The following is a 20,417-nucleotide window of genomic DNA, read 5'->3' as shown; positions in this document are numbered from 1 at the left end:
TGAGCTGAGTTGAATGAGTACGAACAGGTGTAATACTATGGAGTTAGTTAATAACTGCTAATAAATGAAGCAACTGTATACACTACTCTTGTAAAGAGGGGGTGAAGAACTGCTTTTAAGAGGGAGACATACTAATGTGGGGGGAGACGGCATCAGAATTAGAAGGTAGTTTTATTGACCTTGAAGATCAACTCTAATTGCTTTTTCCCAATGTAAAAAAAGAATAGAGAGCTAGAAGGTTCCGTCATCCTTTAACCAACAAATGAGATCTCAGGGCCATTTGGCTTCCCCAGTTAAATTTTGACAAAAATCTGCTAGGTTTGGGATAGGTTTGTGGGCTAGAATATTGGAATGGGAACTTAAGAGAAGAATACTGCTTTATGTGGTGGCACAGATGGCAGTTTCCTCCTCACACCCCTCCCCTTCTCTAATTTTTGAAGCCTGACCATGAGCAGGACAAAGTAGCCACCAAAAAGAGGGTTTGACATATGACTTAGGTTCTGGCCAATGATGGAGAAGCAAATGGGGCTTGTGGGAGGAGTTCGCACTGATAGACCCTTCCTTCATCTCCTGTTTCCCAGGAAGCAGTTAAGGTGGCCTGACGACTGGCTTTGGCTCATTCTGGGCCGAGGAGACAGCTTTGCCCTAGAGATAGGATTGTGTTAAACTGAAAGGAGCCTGAATCCTTGATGATTATGTGGTACCATCCAAATGGCCCTAAATAACCTACCCTCATTGTTTTTTAATGGGAGAAATTTTATCTAGAAGACCTTATTGGTTTGGAGTGTGTCTCACCTACCACAGCAAAACCTAACCCCAAATGAGAGCACAGAATCCACTAGACCACTGGGGAAATCTAATCCCAAATAAGGACAAAGATTTGCAACAGGGGCAGACAGTATGTTTTATGGGAATAGCTCTGTTGTACCCTGGGGAACCAAAGTGTAGATGCAGGCGCCCTCAGGAATTCACGGTCTAATCAGGAGGCAAGACGTTAAAATGGTAAAAAAAAAAAAAAAACCAGTTTCAAAGCCACATATAAAGAGTGGTCAAATTGGTCCTATAGATACATGCATAGCAAACGGAGGCGAACAGTTGGGCTGAGATGTGGTAAAATACACATGAGATTGGAAGTGAGGTTGCAAACTACAATGTTGAATTTTCAGACTGTGGAGCTCTGTTCCATAGGGAGGAGAATGGAATGGGCTAGGAGGATTACTGCAGAGACTGATGTGGAGGTGGGCTTCAAATCTGAAAGCCCTTGTCCTTAAGGGGTGAGGTGGGATGCCACCTGCCTCACCTCAGCCCTGGATAGAGGATGTGAGTCCCATCAGGCCATCAGAGAGCTTGATGTGAAATCTCTGGAGTCTGAAAATCATGTTGGCCTGAAAAGCTTCAAAACAGCAGCTCTGAGACAACAGGTTTGGGATATTAAAAGTAAAGATGGCATTCGGAAGGGCACTAGGACAGACCTCTTAGTGGCCTCCCAAGATCCATTTTTCTCTCAGGAACAATAGAAAGTGGGAAAGGCACTCAGATGAAAGACCAGCCTTCCCTAGACCTCATGGTGTGCCCTGAGATCCAGTGGGTCAGTGAGGTATATGAGGAAGACACTTCAGGGAAGTCTCCTTGAAAGATGGGGCAGCTAGTCTTTCTTTTCTCCCACCCAACCCTCCTTTACCCTCCCATTTGGAAAGCAGGGGTGAGAGTTGATGGTCTAGAAACTCATTTGGGCCATGTGGCTTATTTGGCCACATGCAAGGGGTAGAGGAATGGAAAGCAGGTCCTGGGGTGCCTGTCAACCTCTTGAAGCCCCTCACCAGCCTTGGATGACCACCTTTGTTTTCTCAGGGGAAACAAGAAATACACTTCCATCTTCTTGAAGCCACTGTTGTTTGGGGGCCTTTTTACATGCAGTCAAACATACTTATCAGTAACAAACTAGAGAAAAGTATGTACAACAAAGGAAAGGCATAGTATTTCCTTATTATATAAAGGAGCCTTAAATCAGGGAAAAACGCAAGAGAAAAAAACAATAGCACAAGAAAAGAACAGGCAACAAATCACAAAAATATATATAGAAGGGTATAAGAGAGGGAGGGAAAAAAGAAGGAAGAAAGGGAGGGACAAAGGAAGATGCATAAGCTAATAATTTCCATCCCCCTCCCCATTGTATAGCAACCACCTAAGTGATGGCAGGAGGTACCATCTCCCATCCAATCAGACTGGCAACAGCCAGGAAACCTCAGGCCCCAGTGTCTGCCAAATGGGGCCATTAGGGTGCAAGCATTGATTGCTTCAAAGGTTAGGACAGAGAAGATGAAGAGAGTGGGGGAGCTGAGTGTTTTGGGGAGAGGTTTCCTTAGAGAAAGCTGCCCCCCACAGCTCCAAGGCCCCTCAACAGGGAAGTGTGATGAGGTGCCACCTCCCTTACCTCTACCCCAGAGAAAAAGGGCTTCAACAGGGTCTGCCTAGCTTGACATGGATGGTCTGGAGTCTACAAGTCCTCACTGAACACAGCCTGAAGGGACTTAGAGCCCAGGCTGTGGCCCTGACCTGGGATGGTTTGGGAAAACACTGTTGCCATATTGGGAATGGTCTCCCTTCCCTCTGACATGGAGCAAAGGGGTCTGAATCATAAGGGCTGGATGGACAGCCAGCAGGACTGAGGGGACAGTAGGAGGAAGGGCAGTGGCTGCTGCACTAAGGTGAGCCTGTACTCAGGAGCAAGCCCAGATCAGTTTCCCAGGCTAGATACGGGACTGATCAGGGAGACTGAGCAGGAGGACATCTCCAGCACTGGGTGATTGGAAGGGCTGACAGGAATGTAGAGATGGTCCTCAGGGTTCCTGAGTTGCTAGGGGAACACAAGCCTCCCCAGAACAAGAGGTCTGTTCTCCAAGGCCAGAACACCTCAGCAATGTGAAAGGCCTCAAAACCCACTCAGGAGGGAAAAATCACTAATTTAGAGAAAGCAAACTCCTCTTACTAGAACATTCAACTCCAAAGGCTCATGGGTGAGAAACTCAGGGGTGACAGTGGTGGGTGCAGAAGGCCAGAGGGGCACCTCTGCCTCCTCCAAGATAGCAGCTGACCCAGCTGAGGGAGGGGACAATGAACAGAGCCTTCTATTCATGCTTGAGGCTTTGGAGAGGGAAGTAGAATTGAGGTGAATGCAGAACTGTTTCATCTAGGAGGGAGCACAAGGTGTCATTAGGGTCCTGGTGTAAGTGTCCCCACTCAAGGGACCATGTGTGCAACATGAGCTGCCCTCTGACCCCATCCCAGTTTGCTCTGTGGGTCACAGTCTGCTGGACTGACCATCCCAGTTTGCCCAGGACCGAGTGGGTTCCTGGATGTGGGCTTTCAGTGCTACAATAAATAAAATCCTGGAAACACTAAGACTAGTTACTCTGCTCTCAGCCCAATTTATGCTGCAGACCCATAAACCCCATTTACTCATTAGTTGTCACCTCCCAGGTGGGAGAGGGAAGTGAGCCAGGCAGTCAGTTGGCTTTTTTCCACTGACTAGCACAAAGTGTATCAGGCAATCCAATTCCCAGCACATCCTTTCACCTGCCAGGGTCACATGGGAGTGGAAAGACAAAGGTGTTTATCTGAATCTTCTGCTCTAGCCTGCAGATGAGCTTTTTCACTAAGGAATGCTGTGCATGTGTGTGTACCTGTGTGCATGTGTCCACTTGGCCCCTCTCATCCTGCCATAGGTGTTTCTTCCCCCAAACACTCCTCCAAACCAGCCCCCCTCCAATGCCAATCACACAAACTTGGCAACATTTCCATTGCATCTTTATTTTTCAGGTTTTCAGGACTAGGTCCTTTTTATAAAAGGGAAGGGGCAAGGGAAAAATCGCATGTTAAAAGGGAATCATAGCAAACTGCAAATTACTCAGCAGATAGGCTGCTAATATTCAAGGTGTGAACTTCAGACATCACAGAGCTGCAGCAGCCCCTTCCACCACCAGGAAAGTGGGGCCTCCACATTAGAGAACATGTGGAGGGTGTTCTCAAGCCCCTCTTCACCTAGAACAACCCTGTGAGACCTATCCGTGTGTAGTGGCCAGCAGAGTGCTTTATAAATGGTGGGGGTTGCATTGTGGACAGCCTTCAAACTTCACTGTCCCATAGATCACAGTGAAGATACTCATCTGGCCATCCATTTCTGGGTGCTTCCTGGGCTGGCAGTGGACTGTGCTGACATGGAATGAGCAGGAAAGCAGAGAGCTGAGAAACTTGCCAAGGGTCTTCTGCCTAGAGATGGACTTCCATTCCACATCAGTGTGGCACCCTCCACATAAAGCAGGGACAGCTGGTCCTTCTTTTCATCTATGCTGGTGTAGGAAACATTGACAAGCTTGGTGGTGGGCACGAATGCCAGCTCATGGCATTTCTTGAAATACAATGAAGAGCTAATAAACTTGGATGCTGGACAAGGCAGCCTCAGAAGTGTTTCCATTTTGGGACATTAGGAGCTGTAAGCCTGGGAAGCAGCATGAAAATGACAGTTTTCAAAGACTGATCTCTATTTCCACAGGCATTCTAGAACACTGAGAGCAGTGGTTCTCTGGGCCATCACCTGGGCACTTGCTAAAGGTGCAGATTCTCACACCCCACCAGAGACCAAACAAGCTGTCCATGACAATTCGGATGCTCACTAAGGCTGGAAGACCACGGGTTTAGTGGAATATCCCACCTTTTCTCTTGCTGGGAAACTATGATCTGTTAGAGGAATATGAAGTTTAAAAATGGGCATTGCAGAGACATGAACTGGACTTATATTTTGGTTGCTGCTCAGCATCTCCAAGCCATAGTTTCTTCATCTGTATGATGGGGTAAGTGTGTGAAGTCTTCTTAGGTCAGAGCCTGCTACATGAATCATGAACAACAAGAGTAAGTGGGACTGGTGTGTACCTATTGCTCTGAGCACATTCAGAAGCTTCTTGATTTCCTGTCATTCACTGAATGTCCAATCTGAGTTACAGTGGTTCCTCAGGGAACCTCAGCTTCGATCACTGACCATTTCACATGCACACTATTTCTCTTCTGCCGAAATGTTCCAAGTCACTCTCCTTTCACCTCCTCTTCCTGCCTCCACCCCAGCTCCTGTCCCTCTGCCGGTCAGGGCCCTACCACTTCTCCCTCAGAACAATGGATCACTTCCCTCCACATTCCGGGCCCATCCTGCAGCCACAGTGGCCTTCACCAAACTCCGGCCAAAGTCACTGAAAGAAACCAAAAGAGCTGGCAGCTTCCTGGCTGCTGAGTGATTCCTGAGCTGACCTGCCCCAGGGCCCTGGAAGGAGGTGGGACTAGGATGGGTAAAACACAGAGAAAGTGGAATGTCTTCTCTTCTCCACTCTTACACACAGAAGCCTTGGGCCAGAAGGGTTATTTAACTTAAGATCATTCCTCAGCACAATTAATTTTTTAAATTTTAGTGTTAGAATTTAAAATGTAGAAAATGTCACAAAAATTTTTAAAAACTAGTACCCTTTTCATCTAGATTTGCCTTATAATTAATTTTATAGAACAGATTTATGAGTTCGTGAGTCCAACTGTTTTTATAGGTCAATAGCAATGGCATTTGTTTCAAGGGTCAATTGCTAAGATGAAGGCAATGGTCCTGGAGTGAGGAGGAAACACTTAAAATTCAGATTTTGACCCACAACTTTGTGAAAAATCTCACCTGACTGTAATCTCAGGTATGACTTTGACGGGGGGGAAGACAGGGGCTTTCATGCGGGTCCCCTCCTATCCTCCTGCCCTGCTCCAGCTCGGGAAGTACCCCTGGCTCCCAGTGGCTCCTCCTACTACCATCCCTCACCATCAAACTGGGTCTCTGCCTGAGGAAAAGGCTGCAAGGAAGAGGCTCTGAACAGATGCGACCTGAAGGCACGCCAAGTGTTAAGGGAGAGGGCGAAGGCCTATCTCCGGGTATGAATCCTGCTCCGTGGTGGGGGTGTCCAGATGGGTGCGGCCCAGCAAGGCAAGAGGAGCAGGCGGGTGCTCCTGTCAGTCCCACTCTCCTTGTAGCGGGGTGGTGGCCAGGGCAGAGTCTCCCACCGCACCATGACACCCTTAGCACACTCAGCCAGGAACCCAATGAGGAGTAGGGACCCAGCACTTAGCCACCCTCTGCCCACACCTGGGGCCCTGCACAATGGCGGTCTGGGTCAGACCAGAGGAGCCTGGGCCTGGCGGTCCACACCGCATCATTCTTGCGCCTTCCCTCTGGGCTGGGCCTTTGCACTGGCCATTTCCCCTGCCTGGAGATCCTTCTCAAGGGTCTCCATACTGCAGTTGCAAGTCCTGAAATTTTCTCTCACATTCCTGAGCCCTATTCTGAGCCTCAAGCATCAGACCACCCTGCCCCGACTCTGCCACTTGGCAGCCATTACCTTCTAGCCTTTTCCTTGGTCCCTTTCTATAGCTTACTTTTTTTATAAGAATACAGTATATAATACATATAACATAAAACATATATTAATTGACTGTTTATATTATCTGGTTAACAGTAGGCTATTAGTAATTAGATTTGGGGGGAGTCAAAATTTTTATGTGTAGTTTTGACTGCACAGGGGTCAGTGCCTCTAATCCCTGTGTTGTTCAAGGGTCAACTGTATGCATATTTTGCAGATCCAATTGGCCATATACATACACACCTTCATACAAGACAATTCATCTTGGCAGTCTTTAACAGTAACCATCCTAAATGTCCCAACACTAAAATATTAAGGAAATTATAATATTCCCACAGAATGGATTATTGTGCAGCCTTGAAAACAAAAGAGACCTGTACATGACATGAATGACATGAAATAATCTTTGAGATTCATGATAGTCAGAAAAGTTCAGACTCTTTGTAGAACATTAACAATAGTTATCACAGTCAGTGCAATCAGCATCCCAAGAAGTGTTCAAGGTGTCTTGCATTATTTCCAACCTCATTGAGAAGATTGATTCGTGTTTTTAAAAAAATGGGATTCCATATAGGCTTGCTCTATATGCACGGACTTTATGGAAGGATTGGCAAAAACTTCACGATAGCTGTCCTTAGGGCTTGGATTCTAGGGTTTTAATGTGGTGACAAGGCATTTGCTGTTGTATGTTCTCTGACTCTCCATTTTATATAGTGTGTGTGTGTGTGTGTGTGTGTGTGTGTGTGTTGCTTTTTCAATTAAAATTTCATTTAAGAATTAGGAATACGTTTTCGAAGGCAGAAGAAAGGGCATTCAAGTTGCAGGCATTCACGAGGAGAGGCCTCACTTCTCCCCACAGAACAGCCAACCTGAGCCTCACCTGGTACAATGAAGTCTGCAGGTGGATGTTTCACTGAAATACATTGGGATCTCGCCAAAAAATCCACATTTAAAAATCACCAATTAACCTTGTGAGAAATAGTTTGAAGTTCTAATAAATCTGTCCAAACTGAAGGCGAGTGTTAAAATTCAAACTCTTGACTGACCCTCAAACTGTGTAAGTATGTTTAATTTGCTCCGCTAGAACAAAACCTACTACTTTTAGCATTTTGGAGCCTGGGCACCCAACCACTAAGAAAATAGCCCACTAGGCGGCGCCGTCGGTCCCCCACGAGAATTCCGACCCCGCCGGGCTCTAGGCGGCAGCGGCCTCCGCCCCTGCCGGGCCTGCTCTCCCCTGGCAGGTGCGCGGAGATCGCCCCCAAACGCGGTAACCAGTCGACGCTCTGGGCTTTTCCGCTCAGCTGACTGACCGTAGTGCTGCGCGACTGAGAGGGGAATATCGGGCAACTGAGGGCAGCTGTGAAGGGAAAGGTGGGAACCACAGGCACAGGCCTCGCCAGCCAGCAGCGAATATCCAAACACCTAAGCTTCCTCCGTCCGCGCCTTAGCGGGACTTCCCGAGTGTCACTGACGGTGGCTAACGTCATCACCTTGCGACCACCCAGAGCTAATTGTAAGACTTCCAGACAGCAGAGACTCACAACGACGCGTCCCACGTGATCCGGCGCCCCAGTTTAGGTTCAAGCCCTCGGAGGCTCCCAGAGAGATCCTGGTCCTGGCAGGGCGGGGCCGGGTCACATCCCAACAGCCAATGGGCGGTGAGTACTGGGGATTTGAGTTGCCGGGTCGTCCCTCCCTGGCGCTCCCAGAGGGCCCATTGAGGGGCGTGGCCCTGCCTGCCGGGCGGACTCAGGTAGCGCATGTTGAATGGCTGGGCCGGTGGAGTTAGGCGGGGCTGGCGCCAGGTGGGCGGGGCGGGTAAGTCATCGGTATGTCTCCTTCCACTAAGGTGTAGAGCTGAGGGTATAATTTTTTGTAGTTCTTTATAGTCTAGTTTTGTAGATTTGTGTTTTTTAATGTTTATTTTTTATATTTAGAGAGAGATAGCAGGAACAGGGGAGGGGCAGAGAGAGAGAGGGAGGGAGCGAATCCCAAGCAGGCTCTGCACTGTTAGCAACGCCCCACATGGAGCTTGACCTCACCAACTGTGAGATCTTGACCTGAGCCCAAATCAAGAATGGGTCGCTTAACCTACTGAGTCGCCCAGGAGCCCTATAGATTTGTTTAAAACAAATTAAATATCAGATCATTTCTTCTGAGAATAGTGAAATCTTGTTATGATATAGGGAGCATTTCCCCAAGCCATTACAAGTTTTTTGGCTTCATTGAAAATAAATGACAAAACTGTATTTAAAGTGTAAAGTGTGGTTTGATAAATGTATACATTGTAAAATGATTACCACTAGTTCCAGTAAATAATTGTAAATGTTACTTTAATGACTACATAACAGGCCAGTGCATGGCTGTATTGTAAATTATTCAGTCGTCTTCTTATGGGTGAGTAGGTTTTTCCTAAAGTTTTAGTAATATAAGTGCACTCCAGCTTTTATGTGAAAATTGTTCACTCCCTTTTACTTCTTCAGGATGGCTGAAGGGTGAGGATAGTTCTATGGGTATACATATAGATAGTAGATAGATTCCCCCACCTTCACCCCCAACTGCCCCTGACATTGTATTTCCCATGCATACGTGTACTGGGTCAGAGGTTATGTTGAACTATAGGTCAATTTTTCTAGACATTGGTTATTCTTTTTATAGTATTCCATTTGTCAGTGAAATCTCTGCCATTTGTACTCCTATGTGTGAATTGCCTATTTGTGTTCTTTGCTAATTCTGTATTAGGTCGTTGGTGATTTTTTTCCTTATTGATTTACAAAAGCTCTTTTAAAAACCTGGGAACCTGATTATGGAGCATTTCTAAAGGGAATTGAATATAAAGTTTATGATAATCATGTCTGGTTTCTTCACTTGGTCAGGCACTAAACCTGTTATGACGCCCAGGTGAAGTGCTTCCGATTGTGAACCAGTGAATGCTAACTTGGGCAGAACAAGGATCCTAGCTGCTCTTGTCTGCATATGTTGATTTGTATCTACTTAGACTTCTGACACATTCTGAATACTTCATGGACTGTTTTTAAACATATAGGATCCTTGATAGTGATAAAGTAACATTGCAGCAGTGTTAGAGCAAGGTTTTTTTTTTTTTTAATTCTTCTATAAAAAGTGGTGCATTGCCTATTTTGACATTCTATGTTGAAGCAAAGTTGACTTAAAAGCTGGATTAAATTTATATAAATGTGATGGCTGGATTAAATTTATCTGACTGTGATATGCCTGATGAGAGGAGATACACATTTTTAACTTATTGGAATCTGAGTTCTTTTCAAAATCAAGTGCCATTTGTTTCTATGTTTCTTGTTTCCCATCATAAATTATTATTTAGGCTTTTACTGGAGACAGTTCTATTTGGGCTCAATCCTGAACACTGAGAACTATTTCTTTAAACAATGAGAGTAACTAGAGCTTTGATAAAACTATTGAGAATACCGTGCTGAAAAGATTATATATAAAAGTCCCTTGCTTAAAAATGCTTCAGTCCATTGGTGAGGGTAAAGAGAAATTAGGAACATAGAAGTACCATATGTCCAGCAATTCTGCTTCAAATATATACCTGAAAGAACTGAAAGCAGAGACTCAGATACCTGCACACCAATATTTATAGCAGCATTATTCACAATACCAAAAACATGGAAACAACTCAAATATCTATCAACATATAAATGAATAAACAAGATGTGGTATATCCACACAATGGAATATTATTAATACTTAAAAGATAATGAGGTTTTGACATATGTTATGGCATGGATAAATTTATGCTACATGAAATAAGCCAGACCCAAAGGCCACAATTTGTAGATCTACTTCTATGTAGATGAGGTCTCTACAGGAGTCAAAGTCATAAAGACAGAAAGTACAGTGGTGGTCACAAGTGCTTGGGGGGGAAGGATGGAATGGGAAATTATTGTTAATGGATACAGAGTTTCTATTTGGAATGATGAAAAAGTTCTGGAGATGCATAGTGGTGATGGTTGTGAATATTGTCAAGGTACTTAACTCCACCGAAGTGTACACTTAAAAATGGTTCAACTGCTAAATTTTACATTACATATATTTCATCACAATAAACAAAAAAGGATTCAGTCCAGAACCACGGTACAATGATTTGCAAATTCTTTAAGGAGCAGTGCCTGCAATTTAAAAACACTTCTTAAAAGGCAAATGACCTGGGGTGCCTCGGTGGCTCAGTCGGTTAAGCCTCTGACTTCGGCTCAGGTCAGATCTCATGTTTGTGGGTTTGAGCCCCGCGTCAGGCTCTGTGCTGACAGCTAGCTCAGAGCCTGGAGCTTGCTTCCAGTTCTGTGTCTCCTTCTCTCTCTGCCCCTCCCCCTCTCATGCTCTGTCTCCCTCTGTATCAAAAATAAATAAAAAAAATTTTTTTAAATTAAAAAAAAAAAGGCAAATGACCTTTTTCCAGATCCGTCACGTTTAGTGCTTAGAGCTACTGCTGCCAATTTTTCTTAATGACCTGGAAGTCATGCCATTGCTGCTGGCAAAACTGAGACTATGCAGTCGATACCTTGCCATTCCTGGAAAGCACAGGGAAAAGCTCATGAGCCTGTGTGACATGAGGTTAGGCCAGTTGAAACCAACAACCTCCACAGCTCCATTTCCAGTCAAAGACATCAAGCATACCAAACCAAACACTTTGAACAAACCACATCGTAGAGATCTCTATGGAGCCTTGTGTAGAAATGATGTCCCTCTGTTGGCTCAGCTTTGCCACCAGCTAGTGTGTTCTGAGAGAACATTTGTGCAAGCTGGGAGGATGGAAGGATGTTTGGAAGTGAGCAGAGGTTAACCTTAAGAAGTGAACTTTGGCCTAGCCATATAATTTTCTTAATGTTTAAATACTTAGAATATAACTCACAAATTAATATCTGCTGATCTGGCCTGAGGCCCTGGTCATCCTTTTCCTTTAATGGATGGGGCTGTGGAGGCCTGTGAATACTTTGAAACTATGTGCAAAGTTACCAGTGGTTGTATGGTTGCTTTTTTTTTTTTTTTTAATGCTTATTTTTGAGAGAAAGGAATGCATACACGTGTAAGCCAGGGAGAGGCAAAGAGAGAGTAGGGGAGAGAATCCAAAGCAGGCTCCAGGCTCCAAACTGTCAGCACAGAGCCTGATGTGGTCCTTGAACTGATGGGCTGTGAGATCAGGACTTGAAGTTGCTTAACAGACTGAGACACGTGCTACCCAGGCACCCTGTATGGTTGCTTTTTTCTGGAAAGGAGATCCATAGCTTTCAATTAGATTCAGACAAGATTGTGCATATGTTTAGAGAAGTCCTCATAACAGATACACTGTGTGGCCACCACTTAGATGTCTTGCAGATATCAGCTGGTTTAGAATCCTAGAAACTGTGATCTGTGATCATAACCTGAGTCCAAAGTGACAGGAGCACTGCTGCCATATCTATTACTCCTCAGTTAAGGTTGAGACAACCTCTTCTGCCATTTGGGATCCATAGAATCTTGAAAGCCTCTCACATAGTAGTTGTGCTTAATGTATTTCTTTGGCATTGGAGAAATAAAATGAAGCTGTGTGATAGGTGTTTATTTCTTCTTGTTCAGTACATTGAACTGAATTCAGTTTGGAGAAGCAGGAAATAGTCATTTTAAATCTTGTAGTTGTCTCCAGTTTGACTTCTTCAGAGCATACAACAATGCCCAAAACACCACATCCTGGATAGCACTGAGAGTTAAGTCTGTCAACTAGAAGCACCAGCCATCAGGCAAAAGAATGAGGAGGCTGCAGAAGATAGGAAAGGCTGGAAAGCTGCATGACAAGCTGCATGACACCAGATCCAGGGAGCTGATTACACCAAAGGCAGCTGACAACCCAGCTGCCTGGAAGATCCTGTGTAAGAGGCTAAAGAGTGGCCATTCCCTTATTTATTCACTTACTCATTCCTTCATTTAGGAAGGACTTATGTGAGCTAGCTGCTAGGGATTCACCATTCTGTGCTCATAAACCTCATAGCCTAGTTGGGGATGTGGGGGAGAAAGATTTTTAATCCAACAGTCACCACATAAGTATAAAATCACGCTTGTCATTTGTGTAATTGTTGAGTAGTACCTGGTACTGTGTGAGCTTATGGGGTGGGGCTCTGTCAGTCAGGGCACTGGGGTTAGCTTTCCTGGGAAGGAGACAACTGAATGGAAGTTGAAGCGGTATGTGGAAACTAAATGGAGGAAGAGGGAAGATCAGACCAGGATGTACAAACCCTTTGTGCTGAGGGGTTATGTGACCACTGCCAGACTTGAACCCTGGCCTGGGTGGCCAGGAGTGTAGATGTGAGACGGCAGCTATGTGGCCAGGCAGAGAAGGGCCCAGATCCAGGAGCTCTTGCATGAACCACACTTCTGAGTGTTCACTTTCGGATTCATGCAAATCAAAGATGCGGGACTTCTAGGGATGTTATTTAATCACACTCTCTCCAGTCCCCTTTTGATTTTTACCTGAGCTGGGAGGCTTTGTGATCTGGTCAGAGCTCGCACTCTGGGGCTTTCTTCGCACTCTTTGTTGGCTGTGTGATCTTGGGTAAGTTCCTTACCCTCTCTGCTCCTTCATTTGTACAAAGGGGTAAAAATACTACCTCTTCATACTTTTGTGAGAAGAAATGAGTAATGCCAGCAACGTGCTTGGCATGGTGGCTTGCCCACTGTAAGCATGAAACACATTTTGCTCATATTTTCATTATAATTAACCTAAAACATGGGACCAGTTTGAGGGAGGTTGTGTTTGCAGGAGGAAGGCCACATGGCTTCCAGGCTCACTAACCCTCCCACTACATCAGTTTTCACAAAGGGTGTCCTTTTCATGCTGTAATTCTGTCTCTGAGCAAAAAAATTAAATGATGGTCCTTAAAATTATATTCAATTGCTCCAGTTCTGGTTATTCCTTTTTCCTCCCTCCCTGACCAAATGGAGAAGAAACAGCTTTTGAGGCATGAGGTTGCTGCCTGGAGCCTCCCAATATCTCGCACGCTCCTACTGGCTGGGCCCATATGGGCCGCGATGCAGCACTGAGTTCACCAGGGGACCCTGGAAGCCCTTCTGGTCCACAAAGTATCTTAGCTGCCTCAAGGACTGTCTCAGACATCAGGAGAGAGACTGCTTTGGTGACACACACACAGAGGAATCTGCCTGATCTCTAGAGTTTGTTTACAGTGCACAAACTGAACCAGAAAATTTGCATTGTATGAGAGAGGTAGCCGAGAGACCTGAGTGTCAGAGTCTTCTGGATCTTCTGGTTATTTGTGAAGAAAGGAGGGCAAACAGAAGGCTTGGAGGAACATCACAGAGTACCATCTGTGTGAGTGGTGATGCCTCAGCGTCTGGGGGCCAGGGATGGGGAAAGTAGATCAGGGTGTCTCTCCAACTGTGGCGTCTCCCGCCAAGAGAAAACTGTGGCACGTGTGTGCACAGAGCCTCACCAGCAGGTGGACAGCTAGAGCGCCCAGATGCAAAGGGCCTGGTGGGGCAAGCCTAGAAACTAGAAATGCCTAGGGTAGATGGAAGGGACCGGAGCAGGTGGGGGTCACTACATAGACTGTAAGAAAGCTGCCCAGCCTTGCTGGGGAGGCCCCTTTAGGCATGGCTGCATTCTCCTCAGACCCCAGGGCCTGGAGAACAGTGGGCAGTCCTGAATAATGGAATGCCTGCAGGCGGAATCAATGACTTCTGACTGCTCTAAGAAAAGCACTCTTCCAAGTGTCCTCTGACAACAGGAAAGAGTGGCTTGTTCCCTGGGGACATGAAAGGAGAAGCTCTAGGCTTGTCCCTTCTGTCACCAAGTGCAATGTGCTGGGCACACGGGAACCCACACTAGCAAGAAGGCTCATAAATATGGGTGCCATGAGGAACCACCTATGACATGTTAGGGATTCGTGTGCGTGTGTGTGTTGGAGGGATTATGTGTGCACAATAAATTATGGCAGGTTTTATTAGTGTTTTGTCAGCATTTACACTTCTAATCACTTGGACTTACTGTCGGCATTGCTTAGTGAAGAACCAGCAAGAGATAAGACATTCAAATGGCAGAAGTACTTGCTTAATCACCAGAGAGCTAAGATTTATAATTTGATTTTAGAGCCTGTGCACTGGATTCTTTTGTTTTGAACATTACAATAGGCCAGTGAATCATCATCTAATGTATTTATTTCTAAGAAATTGAACTTTGCACTATTCACTTGAAAATAGAAAAATATAAAATCCAATTTTAATAAAAACTCTATTAGAATTTTTACAGTGTAGTGGTGTAGATTCATTAAAAAGGGACCCTCTTTCAAGTAAAGTAAATTTCAATGCAGCAGAATGGACTCATAAGAGAAAATCTGACACATATTCTAAGTATTGGTTTGAGAACTTTGGAGAAGAATTAACTGAGGCCATCATTTAATAGGTTTTCTGTCCTGAGGGTATATCCTTGTGCCAAGAATTTTCAGATAGAATCAGAAAGTGACAGAGTTAAAGTGAGGGGCGGAGCAGGGGGGAACAGCTCAAGGTCAAGGTGGCTAGAGGATATAGAATGGAAGACTTTGCCCTGGTGTATTAGTCCAGGCTCTCCTGAGAAACAGCAGTAGGATAGAGAGATAAGGAAGGGGAGATTCATGATAGGAACTGGGACATGTGGCTCTGGAGAGCTGGTGGTATCCCTTTAGTCTGAAGTCAGAGGCCACTTGTGAACATGCTGGAGTCCCAAGTCTCAAGCTCTGAGGGCGGAATAAGATGGATATCCTGGCTCAAGAAGAGAGAGAATTTGTGCCCTTTCTTTGCCTTTTTGTTCCAGATGGGCCCCCAAAGGATGGATGATGCTGCCCACATTGGTAAGGGTGGATCTTCTTTACTCACTCTACTGAATCAAATGCTAATGTCTCCCAGAAACACCCCCACAGACATGCAGAAATACTGCTTTACCAGCTGTCAGAGCCTCCCTTAGGCCAGCAAAGTTGGAAAAAGAAATTAACGGTCACACCTGGGATAAGACCAGAAGCTAGAAAAATCTGTTCTTGAATGGGGAATTTTGTTTTTCTGTGCAGTTCATCCTTTATTCCCTCCATAAAGAAGGCTGCTACTTGTTCGGCATTTCTGCTGCTGAATTTATGGGTGCCTGTCTCCTTCCCTTAACCTGGGGGCTCTCCACACACAAATCTTGTGCACAGATCACATGCTTCCTTTTATGTTGTTAGAGAATTTTAATCAGTTCTGTCTGGTCTGTCTTTGAACATTGGTAAGATCTCTCTGGTTCTGTCGTTCTGCAGTTTTTGCATTTTATCTAGATGTGAACTTATTTTTATTCATCTTTCCCAAAGGGAGAGTTTTTGTATTTAGCTCTGGAAAATTATTAGTCAATATCTCTTTGAATATTGCCTCTCAGTCTCTATTTTGTTTTTCCTTCTTGAAGTCCTATTATGAGTTACTAGACTTTAGTATTCTCTCTTCTATTTTTCTTAAGCTCTCTTTGGTATCCGCAATCCTGCATCTCCATTGCGTTCTTGGTAAGATCCTCAGTTGTTTCCAACCCAGTAATTCTTCAGCTGTGCTGAACCTGCTGCTTATCTAAAGTGCAGCTTTTGATTTCAGCAAGTCTATTTCAACTTTCAGAAGTTTTATTTAGTCCTTTTTCATATCGGCTTGCACTTTATTCTTATTCTAACACGTTGAAGGCCTTATTTTTGTTTTAAGTAATGTAAACATATTTATTATAGAATCTGGGAGTCCTGCTGAGGTTCTTAGGCGTCCAATCTGCTGTTTGTTATGCTGCTGGCTTCCATTCACTCAGTTTGTTCCCTTGTTCCTCCAGAGCAGTTTTGCATATGGTTCTGCAGGTGCCCCTGGGATACTTCTGGCCAGAGACCAGGCTTTATGTTTACTTCCCAGCTAAGGGGTTCCCAGGTCTCAGGGGCAGCAGAACCTAAACGGAAACTCCATGTGTGCAGCAGGCAGGACCACAGTAACATAAATCTTCGGGGGAGACTTTTACACCCCTAGCTCAGGGCTCAGAGTAACCTCAATAGCTACTTGATTCTCTTTGCTGATGGGTAGATTCCGCGCCCCCCCCCCCCCAAACTACTGTTTCATTGGGGATGTGGTTCTTTGTGCATCTCAGCTTTGTGCAAGGTCTCACTGTCCTGTGTGTGTGTGTGTCCGTGTGTGGATATCCAGAGTCCTATCTATATGATCAAGACCAGACCCACAACCCCTTCCAGGGCAGTGTAGTTCACTCACCAACAGGCCTGATGTTGAGTTCCCTTTTATTTTTGGACTTCTGAGTTCCCAAATTTCCTGTGATACTGGCCATGAACTTGAAAAGATAGTTGCTATATTTAAGCTACTATTTCTAAGGGTTGTAGAAAGAGAGTTTTCAAGTTATTACATAGTTGGCTCTATTGCTGGATTTCCTCAAATCTTGTTTCTATAACCTAACTTGGGAAAGATCAATGGCTCCTGGCAGGGTCAGCAATTCAAGGTGATGCATACCTTTTCCTTTTGCTTTGCTTGCAGGAACAAAGTGGGGCCATAATGTAACTGAAGAGACCCCACTGGTGATTTGAGTGACCTGATAATTACAGTGTGGGAAACAAAAGACCAAGTAGAGAACTGGCCATTAAAGCAACATGTCTGCAGTCATCAAAGGGGCACTCACTGAGCACATGTTCTGTTAGTAGAAAGGAGTAAGTATGGCTTCTTTACCTCCTTTTATTTTCTTTTTACTGAAAAATAAAACAGATACAGAAAACTACACAAAGCAAATATTAAGCTTAGTAACAGACACTGCTGGAGACACTCAGATCAAGAAATCGATGTGCAGCCACGCTAGCAGCCTGTCATGTGCCGATCCCAGATGCACTGCTCTGCACCCAGCAGGTTGTCAGTGAATCACACATGCTACTTCTTGTCAATCACTGTGTGTCTTCAGCTTTCCACCAAGAAATTGCCATGTTTGGACTCCAGCTACCAGGAAGCTGGCACCACTAACCCACTAAAAGCACATTCTTTTAGTGTGTTCAACACTATGGTGAAATAGAGTGCTGGGGTCACTGAAGATGTGGGATATTCCCAGGGCCTCTTTTTGTCCAGGGGCTTTCAGACAAGCATGCATGGACAGACCTACCCCTAATCACATGGTTAAGGAATAGTATTTTTTTACCTAGAAACCATGGATCTCTGATCAGCCTGCTTCCCGCTTGAGTTTTCATCTCCATTTAGGGAACATAAGCTGTGCATTACATCTCATCCTGATGTTTATTTACCTTGTTTAATCTTAGAGTCACCCAGTGTTTATCCTCTGCAGTTACATCTTGTTTTTCTACAGAAAAATACATGAAACCAGATAAGACAAAAACTTCGGCCACTGTGCTGGGTGGTTATCCCACTCACCAACTGATCAGAGTCAAGAGACAATGAAACAGATGTACCTGGGGTTACCTGGGTGTCTAACTTCAGCTCAGGTCATGATCTCATGGTTCATTAGTTCAAGCCCCGTGTTGGGCTCTGTGCTGACAGCTTGGAGCCTCAAGCCCGCTTTGGATTCTGTGTCTCCATCTCTGTCCCCACCCCCGTCCCTCTCTGAAAAATAAATAACCTTAAAAAAAAAATTAAGAAACAGATGTACCTGAAGGAACACAGGCGCAGCATCAGACCCTGGATCCACAGTGGGAGCCAATCGCAGGTAATCTGCTGGCTGTAAAAAAGGAGGCAGCAAATTCATTTAATGCAAATTTGAAGAAGAGGAAAAAGATGAAAATCATGATGGAGAAGAGCATTAAGGTCAGTTCATCTTAAGAATGCTCTTAGGGCCTACAATGTATATAAAACCTCTTCTGAGCAAACTAAATTTGCTTTGTAGACAAAGCTGGTAGATAAAGCTTTACGGACTTTTTCTCTTTTGCCACCAGGAATCTCAGAGCCAAATCTGAAGCCTATTCTGGACACTGGTAGGTGCTAAGGGCATCATCTCTGCATCTCCTTTCTTTCTATTCTCTCTGCTTTACATTTAAAAGTATTTTCTAAGCTTGAAATCAGCAGAAGAAACCCAAAAGACAGGACTAGCTGACCAGCAAAAAACTTAAAACCTCTCTATGAAAAGGAAAAACATACACAATAACACAGACAGTGTGGTATTGACATTAGGACATTCCCAAGGATCAACTGACAGAGTCCAGAAGTAAACGGTGGCATTTACAGATTTTTGACAAGGAGACCAGGCATTTTAATGGGGAAAGGAATAGTGTTTCTAACAAATGCTGGACAACTGGATAATCACGTGCAAAAGAATTAAGACCCCTATCTCATACTGTATACAAAAATTAACTCAAAATGGACCAAAAACTTAAATATAAGAGCTAAAACTACAAAACTTTTAGAAGAAAACAGGTATAAATCATCATGACCTTGGATTAGGCAACAATTTCCAAAAGCAACGAAAGAATAGATTGGAGTCCATCAAAATTTAGAAGTCCTGTGCTTCAAAAGACACCACCCAGAAAGTGAAAAGATGACCCATGAAATGGGAAAAATATCTGCAAATTATATTTTCTGACTAGGGACTTTTATTTAGAATATAAAAAGAACTCTTACAACTCAATAGTTAAAAGACTAATAACTTAAAAAATAGACAAAGGATCAGAAGAAAATTTTTTCCAAAGGAGATACAGAAATGGCCAGTAAGCACTGAAGATTTAAGTGAGGAAGCAAATCACCTTTTAGTAATGCAAAACAAAATCATAAATTAAAAAATTATTCTGGACCTTTTGGGGTCACAAGTGAAAACTGTGTTCATTCCAATTTCCTGGAATCATGGAGTACAAATATAGAATGTGCTTAAGCAAAGCCACCTCTCACTTATACTTCAGATATTGAGTACCTGCTATGTGTGGAAAGGTGGCTCCTGTTAAAATTAAAAAGAAAATCTTCTCCCAACCCAAAAATCTTCTCCATAAAGGTAGTACACACTTTTATCATCAAATAAGCATTAAACCAGAATGTGATGTGCATCACAGGCAACTGACAAAGAAAACTTACCTCTTCATGTCAGCTGTTAGATACATATTTTCTGGCATGATGTTTCATATATATTCTCAACATAAACAGTAATAATTAGTCCCCCAGTAAAAGGACTAGACAGCATTACTGATCACATGTAGTGATGATCCTCTCTACTTGGTGACTGGGATGACCATCTAGGTTAGCTATTTGATTTATCCAGGGGAAAAACACACTACTCATACGTTTATGACAGGAGTTAGTTGTGCAACTTGGAGCAAGGCGCTCACTAGTGCCCTAGGAAACTGAGAGATTGAGTGCTATCTCTCTGGGTCTGCATTGAGAAGTTTAGTTTAAGACAAGTCTTCCAAAGCAGGATTTCTATTAAGACTGCACAAGGATGCGTGGCAGCAGCAAGGTTTTAGGCTTAAGTGTTCAAAGACTTATTTCCACCCCAAAGCGGCAGGGTCTTGGGAAGCTCAGTAAAGACCACTCAAACCATGTGTGAGGCTGCAGACTCCTGGGATACTACAGTGCGCTCTGTAGTAACGTGTGGTGTGGTCTCGGCGCCTGTGGGCTAGGGCCAACCCTGGGCAGGCGCCCCGAGGGAAGAATGCCCGCCGAGCACCCCGCCCCTCGCCTACCCGGTCCAGCGGCACGTGGAAGTGCTTTGTCCGCAGCCCGCCAGTCCCAGGACGCCTGCGGGACGCCCGCCTCTTCCTGGTGCCGGGCCGGCGTTGCAGACCCTCCCCTAATCCACGTGGCTGACCCCACCCGGGACTGAGCGCACAAGGTTGGCTGTCGCCGAGCCAACAGTGCACAAGGTTGGATGTTAGCGACCGGAGACGAACCTGAACGTGACCACGCCCCCGCCCCACACCCACGTGACCTTCTAGGACTGGCCCCACCCCGCCTCCGCCGCGCCCCGAACAGCCAGTGAGCCTTCTCCGCGTTCTTCTACGCAGG

General features: G+C 44.8%; 1 long non-coding RNA gene across 3 annotated transcripts; it reads right to left on the bottom strand.

The window, feature by feature from the left end:
- Window positions 1-10,787: 10,787 nt before the first annotated feature.
- Window positions 10,788-20,296, bottom strand: LOC115272993. Of its 3 annotated transcripts, XR_003900593.1 has the most exons (4): window positions 20,096-20,296; window positions 18,082-18,150; window positions 17,720-17,775; window positions 14,729-16,806 (listed from the first exon to the last, which is right to left on the bottom strand). It is a non-coding gene; the product is annotated as an uncharacterized LOC115272993 (long non-coding RNA). The 3 variants fall into 3 exon arrangements; XR_003900594.1 differs by lacking the exons at window positions 14,729-16,806; window positions 17,720-17,775 and adding an exon at window positions 10,788-10,810; XR_003900592.1 differs by having other exon boundaries at window positions 14,729-17,775.
- Between the last annotated feature and the right edge of the window lie 121 nt (window positions 20,297-20,417).

The sequence above is a fragment of the Suricata suricatta genome, chromosome 12 (genome assembly GCF_006229205.1).
Source record: "Suricata suricatta isolate VVHF042 chromosome 12, meerkat_22Aug2017_6uvM2_HiC, whole genome shotgun sequence".
NCBI classification, from domain to species: Eukaryota; Metazoa; Chordata; class Mammalia; order Carnivora; family Herpestidae; genus Suricata; species Suricata suricatta.
Note: the sequence above shows the minus strand (reverse complement) of the source record. Positions and strands in the feature narration are given on the sequence as shown.